The sequence below is a fragment of the Poecilia mexicana genome, unplaced genomic scaffold (genome assembly GCF_051168715.1).
Source record: "Poecilia mexicana isolate PSO_F unplaced genomic scaffold, ASM5116871v1 scaffold_15, whole genome shotgun sequence".
NCBI lineage: Eukaryota > Metazoa > Chordata > Actinopteri > Cyprinodontiformes > Poeciliidae > Poecilia > Poecilia mexicana.
The window spans coordinates 8934007-8961389 of NW_028263384.1; the positions used below are offsets into that span (position 1 = coordinate 8934007).

The following is a 27383-nucleotide window of genomic DNA, read 5'->3' on the forward strand; positions in this document are numbered from 1 at the left end:
GTGCGGCCCAAACGCCGACATTAACACCAGCAAAACACCCGTGGGTTGTGTGCGCCGCCACATAATAACGGCAACATACGACCTGCTCGCTCAGACACCGTTTGGTGCTTATTTGCTACATTAAAGCCAGTCAAAAAAGATCCTGTTTTTAGTCTTTGCAGAAGGAAAATTCACTTGTCACAGCGGGGTGGTGCACTAAGTACACAAAATAAGAAAATGCACCTGGTGTGTAATTAAGTGAGCATTTAAATGCCAGAAGGAAATCTGCCCAGCAAGTTAAAGCATGAGTTACTGCCCACAGATAATTATATAAAGCACAGCATATGTGCACCTGGCAAAAAAGAGAGAGAGAAAGAAAAAACTATACAGTAATTGGACAGTAATTGCATGTGGTGATTACACAGAAAATTGGATTTATATGACATATTAAAAGCTAAAATAGAGGGTTATTGGATAATAAACAGTAGCTGCAGAAAAAATGGGCAAGAAAAACACGGTATGTTTACATCAGTGTGTGTTAAAAAAAAATCTAAGATAGGGGGTTATGCAGATCGAAAGACTGAAAACCATTTGAGTTTTAGGCAGAGACATTAATAAGCAAAATTCCCCCCCATTCAAAATCAAGTCTCAGGTTTTTGAAGCTCAAGTCACGTTACTTCCCATCCACTCATCCAACTTAAGCTTCATTTCAAAAGTCATTGACTAGAAAATCTAAAGTCTTTGATGGGGGAAATCTCAGTAAAGTCTAACTTTTTTTTCCCCCCCAAATCCAAGTGAAATTTTAAGTTATTTGCCATAAGACCTGACAGAGTCTCAAGTCTTTGAAGGGAAAGTTCAAGTCAGTTCAAAGCAAGTCTCAAATTATTTGTGTCAAATCCAAGTCTATAAACAAAGGTTTATTTTAATCTCATGTCATTGAAAAATTAGTCAAATAAACATCACGCCTTTCAGTCAGCCTATAGCGCTGCAGTGCTTTAGGTTATTGTTTTTCAAATTCTATATTTGCCTCATTAGAAACAGGAGTTTGCTGCTGTTACAGAGTCTAAGTCAGTCATTGTTTGTGTGACTGAAGTGTGGCTTGAGGCTAAATCTGATAAAAACTCCTGTCCCATATTTGGTCTCAGGACATGGTGGTCTTAAAACATCAGAAAGCAGACGCAGCGGTTTTCCTGTAGATGGGTCACTGTACCTTAGCTATTGCTAAAAGAGCAATGAGCTCCCTTCAACGGGGTCACGCAGAGTTCGGTTACATTCCCAATTTATCGCACCTGCTCCGAGAAAACTAGCGAGTGTGAACTCGCTAAACTGACCGTCACCCTCAGACTTTCTACTTCCCCTACGCAGAACCCAACATGAATCAACACTGTGTCGTAAAGGGCCTATAAAATCGTTCTCTGTGGATAGATGGGACTTTCACCCTTCTTAGTGCATCACATCTGTTGTGACTGATGAAAGCAACTATGTGTGTAAACACAACACTGCGTGTCCATTTGTGTATGAATTGTAATTTGAATTAGGGATGAAACAGTTAAGGATGTTAAAATGTCTTGCAGTTAGTGTTGCTGTTATAAAGTGAAACTATAATTAAAGCTGAACTCGAATGAAAAGATGAAAGCGGAGACGTTGCAGCCACCAAGAACAGAAACTGAACTGATACATCATGAGATGCGACTTCTTCTAAACCTTCACAATAAGAGCGTTAAGCACAAAGACTCTTATTAAACGGTTTGTAAATAAGATGCCCGACAGTGTTTTTATACTTATACAGTAGATATTAGACTTTCAACAATAAAAACTCCTGCTTAGTTAAGACTGCTGCTGCAAAAAAAAATAGCTTTTGCTATACAGAGCTGTGGCAAATTAACTTGAGTGTCTTAAAGTAATCTAATCTAAGTCCATCATGAGTTGCACTTGAAGCTTACTCTTAAATAAATGTGGTTTCAAATAAAAGATTCCTTTTAAAAATAAACAACAATTAGGGTCACTTTGTTTTGAACAAGCCCTTCTTAGTCATGATGGGTCCCATCTGTCCAGAGATCAGGCATCGAATAACTTTTGAGACTTTGCCTCGGAGAGGCAAAGGCTAGGAGAGAACTGCCTTAAAGTTTTGGCAACACAACAGACAATAAGACCTCCTCCCTGAAGGAGAGCTTTGTGCATCTGTGGAAAAAAAAAAAAAAAAAAGGCAGACATTTACAGTTAAAGCTTATAGCAGGCGATGTTTTGGAAATGTTATGATCCAGCGTGGAGTCAACAAGGGTGAGACATTTGGGCTATAAATAGAAATTGGTTCTGTGCGCGCTTGTTTTGCGATAAATCTCGACGGATCTTATAAATAGTTAACATTTAGGATTATTTGACCAATTATTAACAATCTTAGAATAGATAAGATTTTAGCAATGCAACCTGGGAATGTTCTAGCCCCGGCAATGACTGTCAATAACGTCCCTGGATGTTTTCCGTAAGAAGAGGAGGAAGGGTGTTACATGAGGATACAAATTCACATATTTTGGGCACTAAAGAGTCCCTGTACAAAGATGCTGATTGGCTCTCTAGCTGCCATTTCAGACTGAAATGAAAGCCTTCGCATTATACCATGTGCTGCCTTCATTATCAAGACAAAGGCCTCTGCTTGTGGAATAACTGATGGGCTTTCCTGCAGAGGATAAATGTGTTTAGTCGTTTTACGAGCACTGCCGGCAGACGCTTTGCCTGAAAAGCTAAAAACAAGTGCAGAAAGATAAATTGTAGTCTTCAATTATTAACCCTGCCTTGCACCTTTCTGTATCCTCTGCGCTGATCGTGGGCCAGGCAGAATGATATTCCTGGGCTCAGACATGGTGTTAATCATCCTGCTGAGAGCTGGGGAGATGAATTAGCTTGTTACCCTTTTGGTAAGAAGCGTTTCACAGTGTTTCACTCTTACTTGATCTCGATGTGTAAAATGTTTTTTTTTTATTTTTTTATTTTATTCTACTCCCAGCTTTTGCGTTAACATCAAAGAACAGCAGCTCACTTTTACATTCGGCCATTCGTGACATAAATCATCGGCAGATATTGCTGAAAAGGCCCCGAAGTGCAAAATGTTCCAGCTCGCGGCAACAAAAGCGCAATCATTTTCTCCTCAAGAGTAAACAGCGATATGAAGAAAGGAGAAAAAACAGGGACGTCGATTCAATCCACTGACTTTTTTTTTTTTTTTTCCCCCTCAGGACAAGTAGGTGTAACAATGATTATTCTACTGAGCAGACAGGACCAGATTAACCAGTCTGACAGATGACTCGGTGCTCTGTCATCCCGGTTTGATAAAGTGGATCTGCATTTAGCCCCCTGACAGCTGCTTCAAACACTCCACATTTCATTTATTAGAAAGGAAGCCAACAAGATGCCTTAAAAGCTTGTGACTGATTAAATGTAGCCACCCAACAGAGACAGTGATCCACATTTGTTTTGCTTTACTTCATTTCTTTTTTTTCCCATGCATTTCCTTCCGTGTTGGAGTATTTATTATTATTATTATTATTATTATTATTATTATTATTATTATGAAAAGAGAAACGTTTAAAAGCCTTCACCTTTTCACTTCACACTTCATAAAAACATTGTTGCCAACACATTTAACCTAAAGGCCTTCTTGGCTAAGAGTTTTAATAGCTTAGCAGTGAGTGGACAGGGAGAGCACAGCTGTTCTCAGCTTAAACTCTGGTTGAGTCATTAAATGTTTTTTTTTTCTTCCCCACATGTGTTTCCTTAAGGTTGGGTTAGAAAACATTTAGAAAAGAAAGCATTCGCAACGGTCTGAATCCCTGGACACGATTCAAAAGTGTTTCATTCAGGAGTACTCAAGTTTTGTTATGTGCAAAATATTCCATATTATGAGTGATTTTACCTGCACAAAAACTATTATGTTGGGACTATGTTGCCGTCAAAGCTACTAGATGCTAGCCTATGCTGTCTGAAAGTCTAGTTGGAAAGTTTTTCTTTCGTGGTCACTGGTCAGGAAACCCAGCTGAGTAATTATCTGGTTAGAGGGAACTGGCTTTCGTTGGGCCCCAGAAAGGCTGAAATGGACTCTCACTTCATAGGCGGGGTTGAACCCAAACACTTGATGCAGCGTCATACTGCAGCAACTAGTTTCTGCTTTTACAAGAGAAACAGACAAAATAGCGTACTGAAATATAACCCACGTCGTACCGCTCAGTTGAATTGAGGCATTATAGCGCCATCATGCTATTTTTTAAATATCCTTGTAAATGTCCTTGTACTTCAGCTGAACATATAAGATACTGTGCTTCAATCAAATAATGCTCCAAAATTAGCTTTCAACGCACAATTTGTTCCAACCAAGTTCCCACAAATCGCTTGGAGATGTGAAAATCAATTCTGTTGTAACTTAAAGATATCGAGTATACTCCACATACACACCAATGTTACAGAAAATACGCAAGCATTAATTAGATTTAACTAAAATGGTGTGAAAATAACATTAAATAATCTCATTTTGTGCTATGTAGACACTCTGTCTACGCCGATGAAGATTCACCCACAGCAAATAGCTGCAGTGTCGATACGGAGAGGGATTTCTAGTTTTCCCGTCTGAACATGGTTTCTTCCAAAATCAGATAAGCAGAAGACTATTTACTTCCGCTTATCTGAAGCAGATAATCTTCCGATAGGAAACTATCTGAAGATTATCTGAAGACTAAAGTCTTGTTTTTTGTTTCTTTTTTTGAAAGAAACAAAAAACAAAAAACAACTAAACTTCCCCAAAAACAACAAACTTAATTTTAAGAAGTCAATCAGGCTAGAAAAAACAAAACTCTTACGTATACCGTATAGAAACACATGCCAAAAGAGAAATGCTGGTTGGAGTGATTTCAGTTGGTGGTGGAAATGAGATGATGAGATAAATTTTGATAACCACTGCAGACTAGCATAAAGCAATGTATGATGCCCTGATATTGAGGGCTTTAATTCAAATAATAAGACAGGCAAAACGCTTCATATCTCTTGGAACATAAAAGTATTTTTCAAAATGGACGACCACAGCCCTAAAACAAAATTAGACAGAAGCTCTCCAATTATCTGCACCATGTGTATAAGAACTTCATGCATTTGTGTGAAACAGCCTTCATGATGAACCTTTACAGGCTTTGCTACTTTAACAATTGACAAAAGTCGAGTGTGTGCATACAGATTACATGCTGGTCAAAGATCAGAGGCTGTGCGACTAATTCGGTCTGGCCATTATTAGTGAAGTGAATGAAATCTGATTGATGGATAAGTAGATACTTCATCTTGTTGTCACTTAGGATAAGGCAAAAAACAAAACCTTCATCAGCATTAAGTAGGTTTTGGTGTACTTAGCACAACTTGTATAAATTGAGTGAGGATCAAAGGTGATGATAAAGAAAAAGTGCAGCAGATAAATCACCATCCCGACAAGCCATTTTCCACACTACGACATTTTTCCACGCATGTTTTCAAAAGTCTTACTTGTGTTTTGAAGCTTTGAGTTATTTGGCCAAATATGTAAACGAGTGCTTTCATCAATCATTTTAATCAACGCTTTATTAACGGGATGTAAAGTTATGCTGGATTAGAAACTAGTATGATTTGAATTTGTTTCAAAAGGCAGCTTGCAAAAGTGTGCTATTAGGCTACTTGAGATTTGTATTAAAGCGCAGATGTTCTCTGGAAGGGAGCAGAAATCACAAATCACTTCAAACCGACTTACTGATCTTCTGCGATCAAATAAAGAAAAATAATCAATACCAGCCGTCCCTCATGTTTTATATTTCGCTTGATAGGAACCAGATTGTCAGATTTTTTTTATTTTTTATAATTCTACTGAAAAGCTGTGAAAATGTTACATAGACCTATTTTACATGTAGGTTTTTAGCTCAGCCCAGTTGTTGCCGCTTTAAGAGACGCGAGAGGATTTAAAGGGATGGATATGTTCATTAGTGTTACACTGATGAACTGTGCTTCAAAGATACAGAGTTTTCAAATATACGCACGGCATTGACTTTTATTAAACTGGCTGGAATATGAGATTATTACTCTGCATCAGCAAGTTTCTAATCTTAAATGACCCAAACCAGTTGAATCATTATTAGCGCCAAAAAAAAAGAAAAAAAAATCACGGCTGATACGTTCGAACCACACTTCCAATGTAGGAAATCCTTGTTTCAAGATATAAGTCGTCTCTGCATCTGGCAAGTATGAGGCGGTTTCTGAAATTTACCTTAAAAGCATCAGAGCCATACTTTTTTTTAATCATTTATGTAGAACCAAGCAATGGTGCCAGGTAATTTCTCTCTGCCTGGTTGACTGCTGATGACCATTTGTCAGATTGAGATGATTTATTTTCCACTTGATGGAAATATTTGATCAGATCTTTCTTATTTGACAAAGAAAGAAATGGAGGTGGAGATAGCATCGCAGAGCCAAGGACCCGAGCCAGGGAGCTGGGACATTTAACACTAATTGGGATCTTTTCCTGCAAATATATACACACACGCACACACACACACAGCTGTCAAAACAAGGGAAAGAACAGAGGTACTCCTGCACACAACATTTTAGAGGGGAAAATTAACATCTGTGGCCTTTGTGCCTGGTTTGTGTGTAACTTTTTATTGCTCATCTTGTGGGGATATGAGTATGTTTACAAAGTTAAATTGTGAGGAAACCAGCCTCCTTTGGGGACAAACTGCAAGAACCAAAAACCCCGAGTCATTTAAATTTGAGGGTTAAAAGTTGACGTGGAGAAAGTGTTCGGTTATGCTTCCAAACGTCTTCCGAGGAGCAAATGTGAATTATTTTTAAAGTTTTCGGGGAGGACGGAAACTAACGCGTGCGTTCGTATAAGGTTACCCAGAGCCGTCGAGCTACACATCCTCTCACGCACAGACGCCGAAGGGAACATAATTAAGTTGCATCCTGCGGGTCTGCGTTTAATTTCGTCTAAAATACTTTGGTCTGAAATGGCAGGCCGAGCCACCGGGACTCATGTCTGCAGTCTGTATTATTTTGGTGAAAAGGACCATCTTGAATATTCCTCCCAGGCCAGAACAGACACGTGTCTCAACAGCTGCCTCTACTTTCTGTAATAACCCAGCAGTCCAACAGCAGTAACAGCTGGACACAGATTGACACTATGCAGTGCAAAGCCCAGCAATCCCCATTTTTAGAAAAAAAAAAAAAAAAAAAAAAAATTCCATTTGACTCCTGCTTTAAAATCGAAGTTCCTTTAACAACTTTCCCTCTAATTTGTTTTCAGCATTTCCCTTCCTTTGACCTATTTTGCAGCTCTGTTTCGAATTGAAGGGCTTTTTAAAATGGGAGGGGAGAGAGTAACAGCTGAAGCCCAGAGCTAAGAGTCAAGGAAGATGCTGCCTAAAGATGTAATCCTGAGGATTTTGGTAGCTCAGATGAAAACAAGGTGCTTTACTAGCGGCATGTAGTCTACAAACAAATACTTTATGAAATACGTCTAGCTTAGTGAGATTGGGAGTGCCTGTGGTCACCAACTTTCAGGTCTTGCAACAGACTGGATTAAAGCCTGGATTAATCACTGGATTAAAGCCTGGACTTTGACTGGGACACATGAATCTTTGATGTGAACCACTACGCCGCCGCCACGTTTCACTCCGGGGATTTTCTCCTCAGGGTTAGGTGTCACGTTATGCCTTTGTTCTCTCCGAGTAAAATTCGAAATTAGTTTAATTTTGGTTTCATCTGACCAGAGCACCAAACACGGCGAAGCAGCTTTCGCCTTCTACAAACCACAAATCTGGAACAAAACTTCCGGAAAATTGTAAAAACAGCCGAAACACTGACTTCCTTTGAATCTAGACTACAACCACACCTGGTTAGAGTTGCTTTAGAAACATCATAAATAAAAGCTGACCAACATTTTGATGCGAAATGTCGACACTTTGCAAAATGCCCTGCTTCAGTTGTTGACTGTGTATTCTACGATTTTGTATTTTTGTGTTTTGAACTGCCTCGCTGCTTTTTGCACAGATTGATTGATTCCATTCAGGGCGACAGGTTTACATGCACGCCGACTGACGAAGGGGCAGAGCTCCAAACACTTTTATCAGAGATGAAAGCTGAAATGTCACGCTGGGAATTAATTTGTTGGTTTCTGTGCAGGCCATATTTGTAAAGTGCATGACCGATAGTTGTGTAGTCAGCAGATTCTCCGGAGTTACCACGGGCCTCTCGGCTGCCTCTCTGACTAATCCTCCCCTCATATGGCCTGCTTAGGTGACTTTGTCCTGCTTCATCTTGCAGTTGTGCCCTTTTCCTCTTACAGACGACGGATTTAACAAATCTGTGCGAGACGTTCAGAGCTTGAGATGCATTTTGCAACCTGAATGGTTTTTATTTATCCACAACTTTCTCCCCGACCTGTCTGCCGTGCTCACTTATCGCCGTTTGTTCACCAATGTTGCATTTCTCTGGATTTAAACTGAATAAATTACTTAAGCAAATGTCACAGAGCTGATTTAAATATAAATTTTTACTAAAGCTTAGCAGATATTAGTATCCGTGTGGTCAGGCGTGATGCTGCTGAATGCTCCAAATCAAATATTTACCTTGCTCATAAAACATTCTGAACTACTTGTTCCGTTTTTTTTTTTTCTCGCTGTAATGAGTTTACATTTGACCTTAGGCACACACACTTCTTAACTTACCAGCTTATATAGGTTAGAGGATAAAATGCGCCATATTTTAAATCCTGTCTGACATTCCTGGAAGCATTAGGAAAAAAACAAGTTGCTCTTATCGCAAGTTATCAACTACATAATTGCGGTAAATTGATATTAATTAAGCCATAAGCCGGTTGTAACTTCTGGGTCGGCTTGCGCGGGTCCAGACAGGTTTATGAGGGTCATGTGAGCTGTAACTCGGACCTTTGCTCATCTGCGAGAGCGGACTGTACATCTTGTTTTATTAGCAGCCTGTCACTGGGTTTCTTGGTTTTGACTCTGTCGCCACTGTGTGAGGACTTCCTTAAACACCAACACCGAGGCAGTAAAGTAAAAGCTCCAGTGGCAACGCAAGCTGTTTTATTTTCTCTGACGCAATGACATATATTGACGTTTTGGACTTTGATGTATGGATGAACTCCACTTCAGCTGATTACTCTCGGTTGCTACGGCACCCATCGCTGCCCGTCAAGGAAACCAGCTGACGTAAACAACAACTCCCAGAGGAGAGTGATGGAAGTTTAAAGGTCTGAACGGCTGGAGTTATGGCTTCTTCTAAAGTTTTCAAGGGATTTCGACTTTTAATTAGCTTGATGGCTAAATCAGAAATTGATAATGTGTGATCAATGTGACAGAATAATAACTGAATAGTAGTATAAAATTAAGAATAAATTCAATCATATGAATTAAATGTGTTGGAGCAGGGACATATAAACAAGCAGGACATCAGTCTCGGGGAATTGGAGTACGACACAACTGGGATTAAATATCATCAGATCTTTCAAACCTAAGCCTAAGACTGTCCGATGGCATAAAAAGAGAAAAAAGTGGATTTTCTGTACAAAAATCCCCCTTCTAATTGTAAAATATTGAATATATATGTGTCTATTTGTTGGAAACTCAGAAAAAGGGTGGAGTGTGAACTGTCCTTTCTCAAAGATCTGTCCATGCAGCTGTTTGAGAGGAAAGATTTTTTTGAAACAACAAAAACAGATCTGTGGGAAATTATTACAATTTCGGCATGAGGGCACAAAAACAACTCATGCTCTAGCTATAATAAATATTTTCAACACCCAGACCATTGATGAGACTATTATTATTATTATTATTTTATTGAGCAAAACACTTTTCAGGTTCTAATGGGGATGTAAATCTTTCTCATGATCATTTCGCCCTGGTTCTGGACACTTTTCTACAACAACTTTATTGGTGGCCACTGTGTTATGCACCGCTGGCCAAGTTTAGCATGTTACATGTAAAGCAAACCATCTCCTGTAACTTCCTAAAGTTTTCTCAGCTGCTGTGGGCTCAGATTTTTCCTCAGCCTTTTACAGAATCAGAAAACTTAATTTAATCATCGTGTTTACTGATCCAGACATGAAATAAATCCCAATGGCTCAGGAGAAAAATATACAGAATCCCCCACCATCACATACACAGTCTTATCATCAACAAGATTTGTTGACCCTTAGTGTAAAGGGTCAACAAAGATCATGAGCTATCCTGATGACTGAAGGGATAAAAGTATTGAAAACTAATTAGTTTGACGTTAGAAGGCATACAGAGAAATTGCTCCTCCACGTCATGTTTCCATCTACTGGTGACGCCTATAGCTCTTTGGACTGCATGTCCCTTCCAGAGAAAGGCCAGATCATTCAAATGGACATGTATGATCTTTGAGCAGATTTTTTACAATCCATGAGAAGACAGTTTTCATCTTTAATTGACAGTGAAACTAAAACAATAAAAGGTAAGACACTCTCAATAAAGGAAAGATTTTAAAAAAATACATGAAATATTTATTTTTTAAAAACCTAAAAGGGTTTAGTCTTGACAGCAGGTAGATTATTTTTGTCCACAGAATTACACGGACGTTCAGCGGACAGTAACCAAAGACCGTGTGACCTCTTGACTGAATCATGGTGGGCCACAGCGGCCCACCATGATTATTTACATACGATACACAAAGGCACACGGAATACCCCAGGATATATGCGCATGTGTTGCGTTTCAAAAGTTAAAATAAATTGAAGCACAACAGCAAAGAAGAGAGTAGATACATATTAAAAAGAAAATCTGATGCACTCTTTCACTACTCAGATATTTTCATCTGGTCCCAGACGACAATTATCATCATGAAGTAAAAGTGGATGTCAAAGAAACTCTGCTGCAGATTTCTTTCCGGCGTCTGATGAAATATATTGCACACACAAATAAACAGTGACGCCCATAATAAAACCACATAGAATAAGACCATGCAAAATAAACAAAGAGCTCCTGATCAAAGTGGCTCCTAAAAACATAAAAAAACGGACAGAATTTCACTTGTGTTTTTTTTTTATCTAGTTATCTACTAACGACAAATCATCCATTTCAGCAAAGCAGTGATTCTCTAGTATTACATGACAACTGTAAGTGCCGACATCTGCAAACTGGAACTTTGTGGCAAGCTAAAATAACACGACGTTAGGCACCAACCCACTCAGAGCACTATTTGAAAACAAATAATGCCCTCTCACACACACCGACACACAGCTTGTGCACAAAACTACAGATTAATGCACAGCTTTGTGCACTAAACAGCTCTGGAGACTAATATTATTATGCATGTTTTAAGTGTCTCTATAAACTTTTTATCGCTTTTAAGTTGTATTAATGCTAACTGTTTACAACAACAGATTTTTTTCATGGCCATGAAATATGTAATGACCCAGCTGAAATGTGAAGGAAGCTACACTATAAAGCGTACTGGAAACTGAGTGAGCTGCATGTGGAGAGTAAGGCTCCGTCATTTTTCATATTCGTCTTGCTCCAACTTTTAATTGCACATTATTTGGAAACGTGGCCAACATGAACTGAAGGGATTTGTTCACTTTCCTCCGCCACTAAACTACAACCATGGCAGTCTACAATACTGAAACAGTGCAAAATAAACAACAAAAAAAAAACAGCATCATCCTTCACAACTGCTGTTTCTGTTGGGCCTGGATGAAATGCATCCTGGGAAACTGAGCTGAAGGGAGACGAGAATCCAGCAGAAACGCACAGGAAGGCAACCACCAGTCTAGTACGACGTATTACTGTCTAAAAAGTGAACCAGAATGAAATAGCAGCAAGAGCATCATGTCATGAAATTTGTTTGAAAAAAAAAAAAATGAAAAAACGCACACAGGTCAACAAACTCAAAAACAATCACCAAACAAACCCATCTAGTATCAAGACACTGACCGGTCTGGTAGTACAGTAATTCAGAGATATAAACTCCTACCAGATAAGCTCAGACGAGGTGGTTTCCCCGACGCTCGTCATGATGGGCGAAGGCAGTGGAAACATGCCTTTAAGAGCTGCGGTGAAACTGCCTCCTCATCGTGTCTCTGCCCTGCAAAAGAGATGACAAAAGAAAAAATAAAAATCCCCCATTAGACAATAATCTGAACAAAAACGGGAAACCTGGAAACATCCATTGTTCAAACGAACTTTCTGCTGTAATCTGGAGGCAAATTGATTTTAGAAATAGTAAAAACTACTCTCAGATGAGTGAAATAGTCTGGCTTTAGTTTTGTTAATTGAATCAAAAGCACTTATAAACAGTGTCATAACATTTATAGTCGGGTGTTCATTTTAGACTTTTATGAAATTAGATGTGCTGTGTTTAACTTTGCTCTGTTTTTGTTTTTCCCCTTTTATAAATACAGTCTAAATATGATTGTTGAAATTGAACATTTGAGAAATCTCAAGATATTTTTCCATCAAAGCATTTCTAAAAAAAAAGAAAAAAGAAAAAAAGATTAAATCTCAGCCAAAACGTTTGTAATCGTTCTGCCATTGATATCACACTCCTTTCAGCTGACTCACGAAAGTATTAATAGTGCAAAGCGTCTGATGAAGAATGCACACACAGCGGCTCTTTTGAGAAATCCCCATTTCTATTCAGAATGAACGAGGCTCCTCTCCTTACAATATCGAAGGAACGCCTGAGAACGTTGCTCAGGAGTTGCTCGTTAGCGTAAATAACGTAGCATTGGTGCCTCTTTCTTTTTTTTTTCTCAACAAATACCAACATGCCCTCATCTCAGGGATCTAACATGTCTCACATGTTAACCACCGAAAGACTCTGGATGACTACACTGTGTTTCATAATGCTTGAAAAGTGATTATTCTAAAGGAACAATAACTTACGCAGTATGTGTCGTGTTTGGACGAAAAAGAAAAAAAAAACGTTTTTTCTGCTCTTCAATAAAAGAGCAGAAAAGAAGACAAAGAAGACAAGCCTGAAGGTCTGAAGCAAAAAAAAAAAAAAAAAAAAAAAAACATTTAGGATTTACATATCAAATTAATATGAAAATTAGGTTGGAGAAGACACATTAGCAAAAAAGTGAAAGTTTTTTATTAACGATATAACAGAACTTTCACTCACCATTTAGAAAAGCAACCACACACACACACACACACACACGCGCACTTGTTTTTTTATCTTTACCTAACATTTTCAGGGGTTTTTTTCTGTTGTTGTTTGTTTGTTTTCAGGTCTCAGATTATCACTCATAATTTACACGTGTCTGAGTTTTGTTTAACAGATAAGTCAGCGCCTGAAAAGTCGACCCACGCACTTAACGGACGGATGCCTTATTTTGTGGGCTGAGCTCTGACTAGAAACGAAGCCCGTTTCTGTGTGACAAAAAAAAAGAAAAAAAAGATAGAGGGGAAAAAAAAAAGGCTTGCACTGGGTGTTCAACCTGACTTCAATTCACACATTTTAATCATCACATCCCAGGCTACTTTTAGAGTGGATTTTAAGCCAAGTTGATTTGTCCACCTTTATTTTTTAATCAACATTAATAAGATGATAAATAGATACATAACGTAACATTCTTGTAGATTTCTAAATACTGAAAAATCACAATGAAGTTTATCTGTTGAAGATATCTCTTTTTTTTTTTTCAAAATTAATAACCACGACTCTGTGCATGTTTCTTTTCCCCAAAACAGTTCTCAAAAATATGCAATTGCTCAAAAATATAATTTCTACAACTCTCTTCTGGTTTGTACTTCCTCTCCTCATCTCACATTGACTTGAAAGTCGTCACACATTAGCTTTGTCTTGAGATTTTTACACATCTAAAGGAGCATCTCGCACTTTAACAATCTAGACCATAACAGTACAAAACCCAAAGTGCTTGTGGGTGATTCTATAATTGGAGATACATTTGGCACTTCAAGAAATGACAAAAAAAAACTTTTCATTTCTTAAAAATTTTCTTAGGTAGTCTATTGAAAAGGTATTAAACTTTAAAAAAATCTGTAATTGCCAAACATTAGCTACATATTTTATAATTTTTTCTCAGAAAAAACGTATATTTTGCGGTATGTTATGTCAACTCTGTTACGGACAATATAGACAGTGAGTGAAAAAAACAATAAATTCTAGCAGACTAAAATATTTTTATTCCATTACACCAAGTGTCCTACTACCCAAATACTTTAAATGGAGATGTTTTACTTAAAAATACATTTTAAACAATCAAAAGATACTCAACTTTTCACAGAGTTGTTCGCATAGGGTCAAACGTTTTTCATTAAAACTCATTGAAAACCATCATTCTTTTAGAAATAAAATTGGTCAGTAATACTAAATCACAGCAGAAGTCAACCAACAATGTATATGGTGCTCTAGACAACAGTTTTCCTTTTTTTTTTTGGTGAAAGTATGTCATAAACATGTCAACTCTGTTACCTAACAGAGTTGGTGTTAGTAACAGAATTGACAGGACCATAATAATTTAGAACTGAAAACTCTGTTACTGTCAACTCTGTTACCCTATTTGGTAACAGAGTTGACAGTAACAGAATTGACAATTTCAAACATTTTTATTAAAAACTCCACTTGTGAGTAGAAATTGTGAAAAAACATGACACCACTGAGATAATGGTTTAAAAACCATTAAAAAAACTTGTCTCTGATCAAAAATCTGTTGTATTTTTCTCATGATTCTTTGGTAACAAGATTGACGTTGAAAACGATAACACCTGGTGATTGTGATTTTTAAACTAAAATATTTCCCAGAGAATGGCACATAGACCTCTGTGTGTTTCAGGTCTTATCAGTAAAAGTAAATGACTTAATTTTATGCAGTTTATATAGCCGTAGAAGGCAATTTCCCAGATTTACAGGGACAAAACCATATGGTAACAGAGTTGACAAAAAATTCTCGGACACATATTTTTTCAAAAATAAGGGTATTTTGAGTTAATTTAATGTGATGTTGTTATTAAATTGACCTTTTAGGCAGTTTAAAAAAAGACAGAAAAAACAAATTCACCAAAGAAAAATAATAAAACATAGGTTTTTGCATCATTTTTCAGGTTAATAAAAAAGACAGTACCCAACTCGGACGACAAGAAATCTTGGTTTTTCAGCTATATAAAACAATTTTAAATGTATTTACTTAAATGTTTTTACTTGTTAAATATTATGATCCATTAAAATGAGTAATAAATTACGAAAACATTTAAAAATTGAAATATTTTAATATACCAGACCAAAAATAATGACTCTGGACATCAAATGTATCTGCAATTATAGAATGACCCTTGTACTGTATCTGCACCAGAAACTTTACAACTTAGACAACTTTACTGTGTTCCCTGGCAGTGGGGGGAAACATTCAGTGCTTGTCTTTTTAATCTAAGTTGAAGGACTCTAAATGATTGTGAAATGCAAAATAAAAAATGAAACTAATGCTCAGATGACTAATCTGTCAGGAGTTGACACAAACAATGCACCGTAAATTCAAACAGATATTAAATGTGGAGCACATTGCATTTTTCCTACAACCAATATTAAGAAATCACAAGCTTTAATGACAAAATTGTAAACATTTCCTTTACTCCAAATTAAAAATCCAACCCTTTCGATTTCAAATGGACGCTACAAAGTAATGCCGCAGCAGTCTATCCCATGTCCAGAGTAATAAAACAATATGGTTGTATTTACTTTTATTGGGAACCTGTTCTCAGGTGTGAATTAAGTGTTAATACTGAACATTTTCTGTCCACCTTGGACCGTCTGTCTTATAGGATTCCTAATAACTCATTAAATTGTCTTGAAAATGTCACGGCTTGGAAAGCACAACATTTTTTTAAGCTTCAACGAATGCAAAACAGAGATTATTATATTCTGACCTAAAAGTACCTGAAGTAACTTGCTTATTGATTTAGCTTTATTTTCCTCGGGTCATTCATCAAACATCACGTATCAAATTTGGGTGGTAATGATTGACAGACACGGGTTAAAAGTTTTTGTCAAACAGATCAGATCTGTTTAGCAAAAAAAAAAAAAAAAAGATTTCTTCCACTTACGGCAAATAGAAAAACTTCAGTCAGTTTTGTTGAGGCATGACTTGGAGAGAACAATACACGCCTTCATCTCAGCCTGTCTCGACTACTGCTATGAACTTCAGCCGGTGTCAGTCATGCATCCCTTTCCCGTCGTCAGCCGGATCAAATCGCTGCTGTCGTCTCTTAACTGATGCACACAGATGCTTGTAGCCGTCGCAAAAAAACAGGCGGAAACATTTCCTATTGTGGCTCACGAGCATTTGAATGCTCTCTCTTTTTTTAAAAAAAAATAAAATAAAATAAAAGCATATTTTTTCAATAATATTTGACTTGTGTGAGTTGACATGAGTCTCTGTCCTACTGCATGAGTGTTTTGATGTCTGTTTTATTTCTTGCTTTTATCTCTTACTCATCCTATTTTTCTATGATGCTTTGGGAAAACTTGCTGGTTTTTAATTTTGCTTTTCATGTATATCGAATGCCGACCTGTCAGAACTGTTCAGTCGACTCCTCACATCCATGATTCATGGATTTGAACATTTTTTTTAATCATTAGACAGGAGTAAACAAAACCAGAGACCCTGCAGAGAAAAAAGAAAAACTAAAAAAGATGCAACATCTTTGTTTTAAGGATTAGATATTGTCTATCAATATGTTTGTACATTAAAATGTATTGTTTTGCATTGTTATTCCTCTTATAATAACCAATTATGATCTAAAATAAGCATAATGTAAGATTACTGTAGTAAAAAAAAAACAAGCCTTAAGCTAAGATATCATTTCTTACAACCATAGAGAAAAGAAGAGACAAATTTACACCGTCTGAATTACTAAATTGTGTAGATTTGTGTGTTTTAACCTGAAAGTCCATAAAACATACAAAATTTAACCTGTCAAAAGTTGCATCTGATCACCAGACCTCAATGTTATTTTTACATAGTGTGTGATGCATCAGACTGATGGTAATCTGCTGATCTTCAGGTTTGATCACTGACCTTTCAACAAGCAAATTATTGGAAGTATGACAAAAGAGCTTCTGCCTCGCAAGACCTGTTTTTGTACATAATTCTCAGGTGATTCAGTAAAATCTTCCTCAAAGTCATCAGCACAGAACAGCTCGCAGTCTCGTGAGGAAGCTTCTGTTTGGTCGATAAGTTTTGTCATTTCTTCTTTTCATTCCACTAAGATAAACAGAAAAACAGCTTAAATAGCCAAAGCAAACAAAAGGCCCAGGATAAAACCTTCATTGATTTACCATAAAGACGAGGTGTAGAGAAAAACATCCCCCCTGCTTGTGGTGCATGATGCAAATTAGGCCTACGCACAAATTTTCATCAGATGAAAACGTCACGTCCTCATACTTTTTGTTTATGTAACAAAATGTATTATACCACCGTAAAACTGTGACTTAATTTGTTCTAACCTACAACATGGTAAGATGACTGCAGATGGATTACAGTCTGCCCTGGTGAAACATCTGCTTTAAACGTGGTTCATCAGTCAGGCCATGAGTGCTGTGGTCTTCAGCAAAGGAAGTGGGTAGTGGATCTTAAGAAGCAATCATACAAATATCGTTAAACGTATTTTCCTGCAGCGATGCAAATATCGCTGCATCCCCTGTTTTACTTCAGATGAAGCCACAACTCAAATGAATTTCTTACAATTTAAATCTAATATGTTGCACATTTCTTTTAAACAGAGCATTTAATAATGGTATGGTGTTACTTTTCTTATGTTGTAAATTTGCCCTTAGTGTAAAGCCTCGTTTCTATTGTTCTGTTTTTTTTGTTAGTTTGAACCTGCATGCTTCTAGTTTTCTGCTGCTACCTCTGAATTTCCCCACTGTGGGTCAATAAATTTCTATTCTGTTCTATTCTGCGCTTCTTCTGTGTTTATATGATTCATAAATAAAAAGGGGGAAAAGCTTAAATTTTCCAGCTCCAGCTTCAGCAAACGACCAATTTATATAATCAGGGAAGACGCCCCCTGTTGGTGACTGAGCAGAATGTAATAATGTGGAGCTAGCAGCTCAGAAATAAAGGAGACTGGGGAACATAAGTATGCAACACTTCCTTAAATGAAGTCCAGTCAGGTGTTTTACGTTGTAGGAAAAAGCAAATTAAAATATGACTCAAACTATTTTACTTAAGAACGGAGCATTCTGGTTTTGTTAAACACACAAGATTACCTTTTTGAAGTTAATAACATGTCTATTTTTCCACTGAAGTAGAGGAAAAAAGCATATAGTACTTCTTTCCACCTCCTCTGACTTTTAAAACTGCTTAAATTATTTGACTCCAGAGTTTGTGATTTGCTTCCAAATGCTAAATTTCTATTGATAGTAAATCTCCTCCGGTTCTCTCTCCGAGCTGAAGTCAGGGAAAAGGTTGTGACTTTGTGAACGTCGCTCTGGGCTACTACGCCGTGTCCTTCATCCAACATTTATCTATGTAGTGCAAGTGATATCATCTGTTTCTACTTTAACGGCACATCACTGCAAAAAGCTTGCAATATCTAATGTACATGGGAAGGAAAACTCTGAGATTCGGTGATCTGGTACCTAAATCCAAGTTTAACAACAAACAAACCCTGATTATGTGGTCCAGACTGAACTCAAATTTTACATTTTAAAGTTAATCCCTGCTGTGTAGAACTGGACTAAAATATCAACCATGCTAAAAAAATTAATTTTATTAGCATGGTTGACCCTTACGTTACCTTTCGGTAACGTAAGGGTCTTTAGGAATCAGGGTTAAAAGAAATAGTGAGTTAAACATTAAGTTAAAACTAGCAAAGTTGCAGCAGATCCCGTATGAAACAGTCTGTTGGCCAAATGAACCCGAGTTGGGGGTGTTGAGTCATTATGAATCCCATCACTTCTTACAAAAAACATATCTAACATATTATGATGAACACCTCACATCACCTGATAAGAACAGGGGCGGAGGTTCAACTCAACCTTGGTGTGTTGAGTTTCCATCTGTGTGATCTAGACAGATGGAAAAAAATAATAATAATCTATTTAAAAATACGCCAAAATCACTAAACAATGATGTAGGAGGTCAGAAAGACGATTACGTCAATGTATTTCTACCAGAGTTGGTTATACAAACTGCAGGATCCTCTAGTGTTCTTGGTTGTTTGAACAATGCTTCCCAAGTCTTACGGAGTCTTTTTGACAAAAATAAAAAAGAAAAGAGAAGAAACACAGGAAAACGCATGAGCCACAGAGCTGGACAGAGACATCTGGAAACGTCATTTAAGTTTGAAGGCAATTATGATGCTGCTGGTCTCCTAGTAACCATCATTTTCCCAGATATTTTGATCTTTCCCAGAACATGCATGTCTGCTCCCTCACCTTGTCACCAATGTCAGCAGGGCTCTGGCCTTGTATGATTCTCTTGGACCACCATCAGGATGAAGCTACAGCACTAGAGGATCTCAACGCTGTTACCTTGGTAACATGCCTGTGCTGCGTTGTTTTCATGACCTTCATACGAAGAGTTTTCTTCCTAAATAGTCTGAAAGGGTGCCGATAAAGGGGTTTTCCACATCCTGGTGAACCTTTTTTTTTTCTCCTTTTTTTATGCGCGACATTCTACTCAATCAAAAGTAAACATCAAAGCGCGGGTTATTCGGGGATATCAACTGAAACTGCAACGCTATAAAATCTGTATGAGTCACTAAGTCTGCTAGCACATCCTCCTCCTAAGTCAACATGATCCCGGCGCTTTTGAGCAGCGGCCTGATATGTGCACAGCACAGTCAACCTGGAGCTTAAAAAAGTATTTCCTTCAGCCTGCAATCAATCACCACATTCAAGGTGCAATTTGGAGGTGTGCGCCCTTTTTCTCCATCTGAGAGCTACGGCCACCCAGAATCACAGATTCTTATCTGGAAATAGCCTCTTGGACGGTAGATAAGTTACTGGCATGTGGATTGGTCATCAGCAGCTGCTGACAAAAACAAAGTAAGAAAATGATGTAATGCCTTAGGCTGAAACCAGGGCAATGACCTAACTAAAGCGTTGCCAAGACAATAAAGGCATGATGAAGTCGTACTGTGTAACCAGATGAGGAGACTGAATGATCCTACATCAAATTTTCAAGCATGCCAAGGCGGTGGCCACATCAGCTACTTAATGGTGACGCTGGCTCAGGCGCAGGAGTTCTTGCTGTAATCGGCAGTTTGCTGAACCGAGCCCCCGCCCCATCTGTGTCCATCGTTGTGTCTTTGGGAAAGACATCTGGTGGTCAGACTCCACCCAAGACAGCTGTGGCTACAGTGTAGCTCACCACCATGTGAGTGTGCGCGAATGGTTGCTTTGGGATGCCGTTATCACATATACATCACCACCGCCTCCGCAGTGCAACCCCATTGTCTCGCCATTGACCCCCAACATGCTGCCATTATGACAACAAACAGTGTCACTGTGGACACTTTTGCCTAAACTCAAATCAGTCAGGATGCTATTGTTATCACTCCATATTGTGCATGATAGGAAACCTACTCTGTCCTTCAGAGAGTCAGGATTATGGCTGGTTTGCCAATGGATGTTCAAACTGCACGTTTTCCCGTCAGGTCACATTGAAGCTACTCTCGTGATCATCTCTGCCTGAAAATGTCACCCTGCAAAGTCATAAGATTACTATGATACACCTGTATGTGAGATGCACAGCAACAGCAGCAAAGGGTGGAGAGGACACATCCTTTTCGACGGTAAACGAACTCTTGCTGGTGAGAAGAAGCCTCCTGTAAAAATAGCTGGTTGGCTGGTAAACAAACCGGCCTCAAAAAGGAAGTGAGAGGTTTAATATCAGTGAGAGGCTGAGGCAGCAGAGCACAGGGAAAATCCAGAATCGATATGTTTCAGTTCTCAGTGTGGCCGACTGCAGCATATTTACATTTTACTGAGGTTTGTATACAGTTCACCACATATGTCTACAACAACAGACAATATAAGACTTACAATAACAATGAGTGAAGCTGAAAGTATGGCCAATATTCACTGCAAATAAAGCAATGAATCCAGTCAGTGCAAACAGCTTTGATATGAAGGTGATATTGTTGACATAGCCCGATTCATTTTTTTGTTTATTGTTTTTCTTTTGTTTGTTTTCTTTTTTGGTTGATTGACTTGAACTCCACCTTTACCAGAGTTGGTCAAATATTTTAAAGGTTCGAAAGGAATCGAGTCAGAAGCAGAAAACATTTCTCTTACAAAAGTTCTGCTGATTCAACCCCCTTCCATCTCTCTGTGTGTGTGTGTGCGCGTGTGTGTGTGTTTTACAACATCATCCAACTTCTCCTTTTTTTTTTCTTTTTCCCCATCATATTGGCATCTGCGCTTTCGCAAGTGAAGGTAAAAACACGCGGCTCGGAGGCAGAACGGATGTTCTTGGAGTGACTGTTTCGACAGCCCACTCATGTTGCTCGTGCAAAAATTGGATTCTGCCCTGAGTGACTGTGAGAGTTGCAGAATGTTTCGTGTGCACCCTCCGGTTCTCGTGACCCGTTTCAGGGTGCCTGCGATTCCAGCAAAGTCGCTGTCGCCACCTGGAACAAGTGCAACGATGTCACTGCGTGTGGCCGCTCAGTGTGAGCCGGTGCGAGTTTTCCATTGCATAATAATCTACAGTAAAATACTGCAGATTTGCAAAATCATCGCATTTAAAGAAAAAACATATTTAGAAACAAACATTCATTTTACAAAAACAGGCTCGACGGTTGTTACTGCAGCTTGAATAACCAAATATTATATTAGCTGCAATATTTAACAGTTGTGTCAACTATTATTCAAAGTTAAGCAAAAATGTCTCCTTTTTACCAGTTTTGCTAAATTGGAGGCAGTTTAAGTTTCCAAGTCATGATTGTGTCTTTCATAATTGCAGATTTCTCCAGTTACATCTCTTATGAGAACATGCAACATCATTATTTCACAATAATGTTTATGCCGCTTCAGTGTGACATGAGAAAAAGTAATAAACGTAGGAATCAGAGCTTGTTGGCGTATGTGGTTTGGAAGGTACTTCATGTCAGGCAGGATACGGTAAGGCTTTAAGATGTCTTACTTAAACACCTTCACACCCACTATAAAGGAGAAAAAAAAACAACAACCTCAGAACGATCCGTGGCTTATTTTCTGATACACAGACTCTTGTGCTGCTGCAACAGACTTAACCGAACCCAAACAAAGTCATGAAATGATGGTGGTGCCGTGGAGACACGACAAAAAAAAAAAAAAAAAAAAAAAGAATTCCTCCACACAGGAGAGGAGCCCAGCAGAGCAACATCAATATCGCAGCGAACGCGAACCCTAAAATGCATCACATGAAACTACACAACTGAGAATGTCAAAATTACAGGGAGGAGGTGAAATCTAGAGATGAAAACATGACTGGTATCTGCATGCGTGAGTGTCATTTGAATTTTGGTTTCAGGAGGTTGAGCCCATCAAAAAAACGGACCAAATATGGTGCAGGAAGGGATTATTCACGCAGACATGACAGATACAGTAATAGTAATGAGATCATCTAAATAATTTCCACTGATAAGTTTCAAATCCAATGTGTGTCACACAGATGATGGTGTAATTAAAAACTGTGAGGGAGGAGAAAAAAAAACATGAAATAGAAAATAGTCGTCAGAAAGTGTTTGATGTATCAACACAGATATGAGTGGTTGTGTTTCCTGTCAGAAATGAAGTTGTTGAAAAACAGGAGATTTTTTTTTTATTTTTTTTTTACAAATAACAAAAATTAGGTGCACTAAGAAAATCTTCTGGGAAACTAAAAAGGTGACATTTTCTCCAGTCGGTGAAAGTCAAAATCAAAACGCTTTTTTTGTCGCCAAATGGTGTGGAAGCGGTTTCTGAAGAGAGAAGATTGAAGTTCAGCCTGGCTAGATTCAGTATCAGCAAGTTGTTTAAGGTGAAGCCAGTGGAAGCACAGAGAAGTATGAAGCTGTTTTAAAGGAAATTATATTTTCTGTGACACCTCAGACCATGTCTGTGGCTCATTCGGGCTGAAAGAGAAAACCAGATTTTGAGCAGATAACAGGAAGGCCGAAGAGCGTATGACAAACTTGCATTGTTTCGTCCTTTTGAGCTTTCCGTCTCTTTCGGCTATGGAACATGTCAAATCTAGAAACGTTTGCAGCCTTTCGGAAATCTCAGAGCTAAGATAAAGAAGACACTTCTCTGGAGAATACACAGAGTGTCATTTATAAGAACTAGCCATGCTAACTGCTAACAAACAATGCTGCAGGCTGTTTGAAATGTTAACTCCATACTCACCTTGCGATTTGTGAAATATTAAGCATAGACATGTAATTTCACAAATGTAATAAATGGAGACCTTGTGTCTAATTTTGTCACAATTGGTGAAGAAATAAGAACATTTTCAGGAGACGGTCGTACAAAAACAGAAAATGTCAAATCAGACACAAACGTCTGACTGGTGCGTCTCTATGATGACAAAAGTAAATAAATTAAATTAGTACTTCTGCAACTCATTTATATTATTTTTACCAATCCAAAATAAGTAGGACGCTACAACTGAGGAAGTAACATTGTTTTTAAAAAGAACCGAATATCTTCAAATGCTTTCTTAGGACACTAATCTTTTTCTCCAGTTATTGGCCTTCAGCTGTTGCCTTCATCAGTCAGTAAAGGGAAATGCTATTGTTCCAGCTGAGATTATTAAGTAAGTCAAAGTCAATATGCCCTATGAATCATATGTTCATTTAAAACATAAAAAGGTATAAAGAAAGACAAAAAGGTTTGGGGAGAAAAAGATAATAGCATCAACGCATAATAAAGCTGAGAGGTAATTATTAGTTTTATGAGTGATATGACTGAATATGAAACATATTTTTCTTTTTGTATTATTATTTTTTTTAAATCTAAACAGTTGTGTAACTCTCTTTGTTTGGGGTCCCGCAGACCTTGCTCTTGTTTACATGCAAGTCTGACCTTATCAAAACCCAATTTGTGCTGAGTTGTTAACTCCTCCCTTTGCCACAAACTGCACATTGTACAAAGGTGATAATATGGAAATAAAGAGCAGACTTCTAAAAAAAAAGCAAAAAAAAAAACACTCTGACATTTGATAACGTGTCAAGCATCACAGAATCAAAACAGATGTAGAAGCAGAAGAAGAACTAAGAGCAAGAACAACTAAAGTCAATTGCAAAAAAAAAATCAAGAGGAGAAAAATTTATGAGAAAAAGAAAGGGAGAGAGAGTAAAAAAAAACATGAACGGCACAGTGATGAGGCTAAAACAGGGCCCTTGTTATGGTTCCTGAAAAGTTGACGTCTTACAGATGCGAGGTTTCAGCTCGATTTCAAAACATCTGTGCTGAGTGAGCCTTTGCATGCATGTCTTCGCATGCAGTGACGCCGGTGATTAGCTTAAACAAAGCAAGAAATCTTGTCATGTGTCTCAAAACAGCGGATAAACAGTCTCTGATTTGAATGTGTAAATGTCAGGCGGGACAGATGATGAGCGGAGCGGAGAGGGAACAAACTCCTTCACACACCCATGTGCATGCAAATACATACTTACGCTGCTCAGAGCGCACACACACACGCACACGCACACGCACACACGCACACACACACACACACTTTTTGAAATTTTACTTTAAGTCCACAAACTAACTTTAAGACTTCATCTGCTATGATGTTTACACTAAAGGCCATCTGATACATACAAAGAAAACCGCTCTCTGCACACACTGCTCGGAAGAGCTACTCTGAACATAATCCTCAAATGTAAAATATACATTAAAAAAAACAGCAAAACCTACCCAAAACTTCAATATTTCAGGTTTGTATTTCTGCAAAGACCAAGTAACAGGTTTGTGAAGGCCCACTTCACACAAAAATTGCATGAACACACTAACAAAAGCATGCATGCACAGTCGTAGACTTCCAATACACCCACACTGCTACAGCTGCGCATGCTGTTTGAGCCCTGCAGATAGAAATATAAGATCCCACACGTGAGCAAACATGCATTTTCACAACTCGAATGTGAACAAATTCAGACCAAAAAGGAACACATGCATAAATACCAGCCGTATTTAGAAAATGCTACTTTAACGAGTCGCATTGTTTTTGTTATTTTTTTGTAGTCATTCAGTGCAATAAGCATAGGAAACAGCGACTAAACACACCTACTCTACAGAAAATGATTCACTCCTAAAGTCATACAAAAAAAATCAAGAAAATACTGAAATTATATAATTAAATATACAAAAACAATAGAACAAAACCGCAAATGATCTTAGAACACAGACAGTAGCCTAGACCACACAGCAATTATTAGCACATAAAAATATATAAAGACATAAATACACATGAAAGACTGTAGACAAGTGAATACTAATATTGAAATACACATATTACACATATTAGTAATTTGATTTCTGCAACACATATGTGAAACACACACACACCCACTCACACACAAAAAAAAACACATCCAAAAAGCTGTGCGTACTCAGCAGAGAAAAGTGTAAAAAAAATGCTGTGTGTGCAGGATGGAACACACACACACACACACGTAAAATGTCACAAATAAAAGCAAATGTTTACTCATCTCAAAAACAAGCCAGCAGTTGCATTATTAATGCAGATATTAATTACATATATGTAGACAGGCGTGTACAGACGCAGGCAGAAACACACACAGTTCTGTGGCTGGAATATTGTGAGATGCAAAAGCCACAACAAGCCGAGATGCTCGAGTACAAACAAACAAAAACAAATTAGTTTTCTTTTTTGTTTATGCTCTTGTACATAAATTTTAGAAATTTGAAAAAAAAAAAAGGGCAGATTCTAGTTACATGTGAAAGCACTGAGCTGTGCAAAGATGCAAGGAGACGGTTTAACAGCCGCCGATAGCAGCAAGCTGATGCCACCCACGGCCCCAACGATGCCTTTCTGAAACTAAGTGAACATGTTTATATTTACTTATTGTCTCATTTTAGGTCAGGGGGACCAAATGAACAGTGCGTGACATTTAATGCCTTTTCAGAAAAACCTTTCTGAGAGCCAGAAAAAAAAAAAAAAAAAAAAACACAGCAAGAAATAGGAGAAGGGGCTACAGACAGCAACAGGGAGCAGCAGATGCCTCAAAGGTTTCCAAATGTCACCAAACGTCTTCCAGTTCACTGCAGCTTGAAACTTATTTATCTAGGAATAAAATTTGGATCAATATTAAAGGCAGAATTTGACTCGCAGCAACGAATCAGTCGAAGGTGTGGAGATACAGAAGCAGCAGCCTGTGTTTGACACATAATTACCCAAAGACTTAAACTCCAGATGTGAACTAAATGATCCAGGCAGCAGTGAAGTTGCATTTTATTTTATTCCACACTCTTGCAGAAAGAGCAGGGCGAAAACTATCGAACGTGTTATTTTTGAAACTTTTGGTTTGTCATCAGGCTGAGAGGCATTTTCATTCAGGCATGTAAGGCTGGAGACGAGGTGCTGGAAAAGAAAAGAGAAGAAAAGAGAAGAGAAGAAAAAAGCCTGCATTCAGATAAAACGTCAAAAGAAAAGTAGTGACTCAAACTGTGTATTAGGATGACTGTGATCATTCAAAAATTTAACTCTTTGTAGCCAGCAGCAGGATTTTCAATTTGAACCACTTGAGAAGGTGAAACGCCACGAGAACATGACAATATTCAAGCCACTATCACTTCAGATTTATTTTCTTTTTTACTTTTCCTCTTCTCTGTTTTCTCTCTCTCTCTTTGTCTTGTTCTTTTTTTTTAAAGCCTGCATTTGTTGTTGCTGAAAAGGTTAAACGATTTTTTTTTTTTTTTTTTTTTCCAGTCGAAACTGAGTGGGTTGTCAGAGAACCGAACATTTCACAAGGCAAATTTCCCCTGGTGCTCTGGTAATATTATCACTCCAAAGCATCACGGTTTCAGAATGACTTATGGATTTATTTATAAGAAGAAAACAAGTCTGACACCAATTAAAACAAAAATACAGCCACATGCCACAGTTTATACATCAGTGTGACCAGCATAAATTAAATATCATGTCAGGTTTTTGGCAGTTTTGCAATTTCAAAGCCGATTCCTTTAACTGTTCTTGTTGTTTCTTTGTGTTTTTTTTATTTTTTATTTTTTTATTTGCAAAGTACAATTTAAATGCCGCCTCCGAAACACTTTAACAATAGTACAAACAGGCTCATGCCTCCCTATTTGAGATAAATGTCAATGCACAGCAACACCTCTATAAATGCACCTCAAAATAGAAATAATCGTTTGCAAACACTTAACATCCCTCCTACTACCGCCGAAAA

General features: G+C 37.9%; 1 long non-coding RNA gene across 5 annotated transcripts in view; it reads right to left on the minus strand.

The window, feature by feature from the left end:
- The window catches only part of LOC106907758 (uncharacterized), a 172582-nt gene that overhangs the window by 84331 nt on the left and 60868 nt on the right, over positions 1-27383 (minus strand). For all 5 annotated transcript variants that reach the window (XR_015765465.1, XR_015765466.1, XR_015765464.1 and 2 more), the window contains one exon: positions 11992-12102. This is a non-coding gene — a long non-coding RNA (uncharacterized LOC106907758). The remainder of the gene's footprint in view (positions 1-11991; positions 12103-27383) is intronic.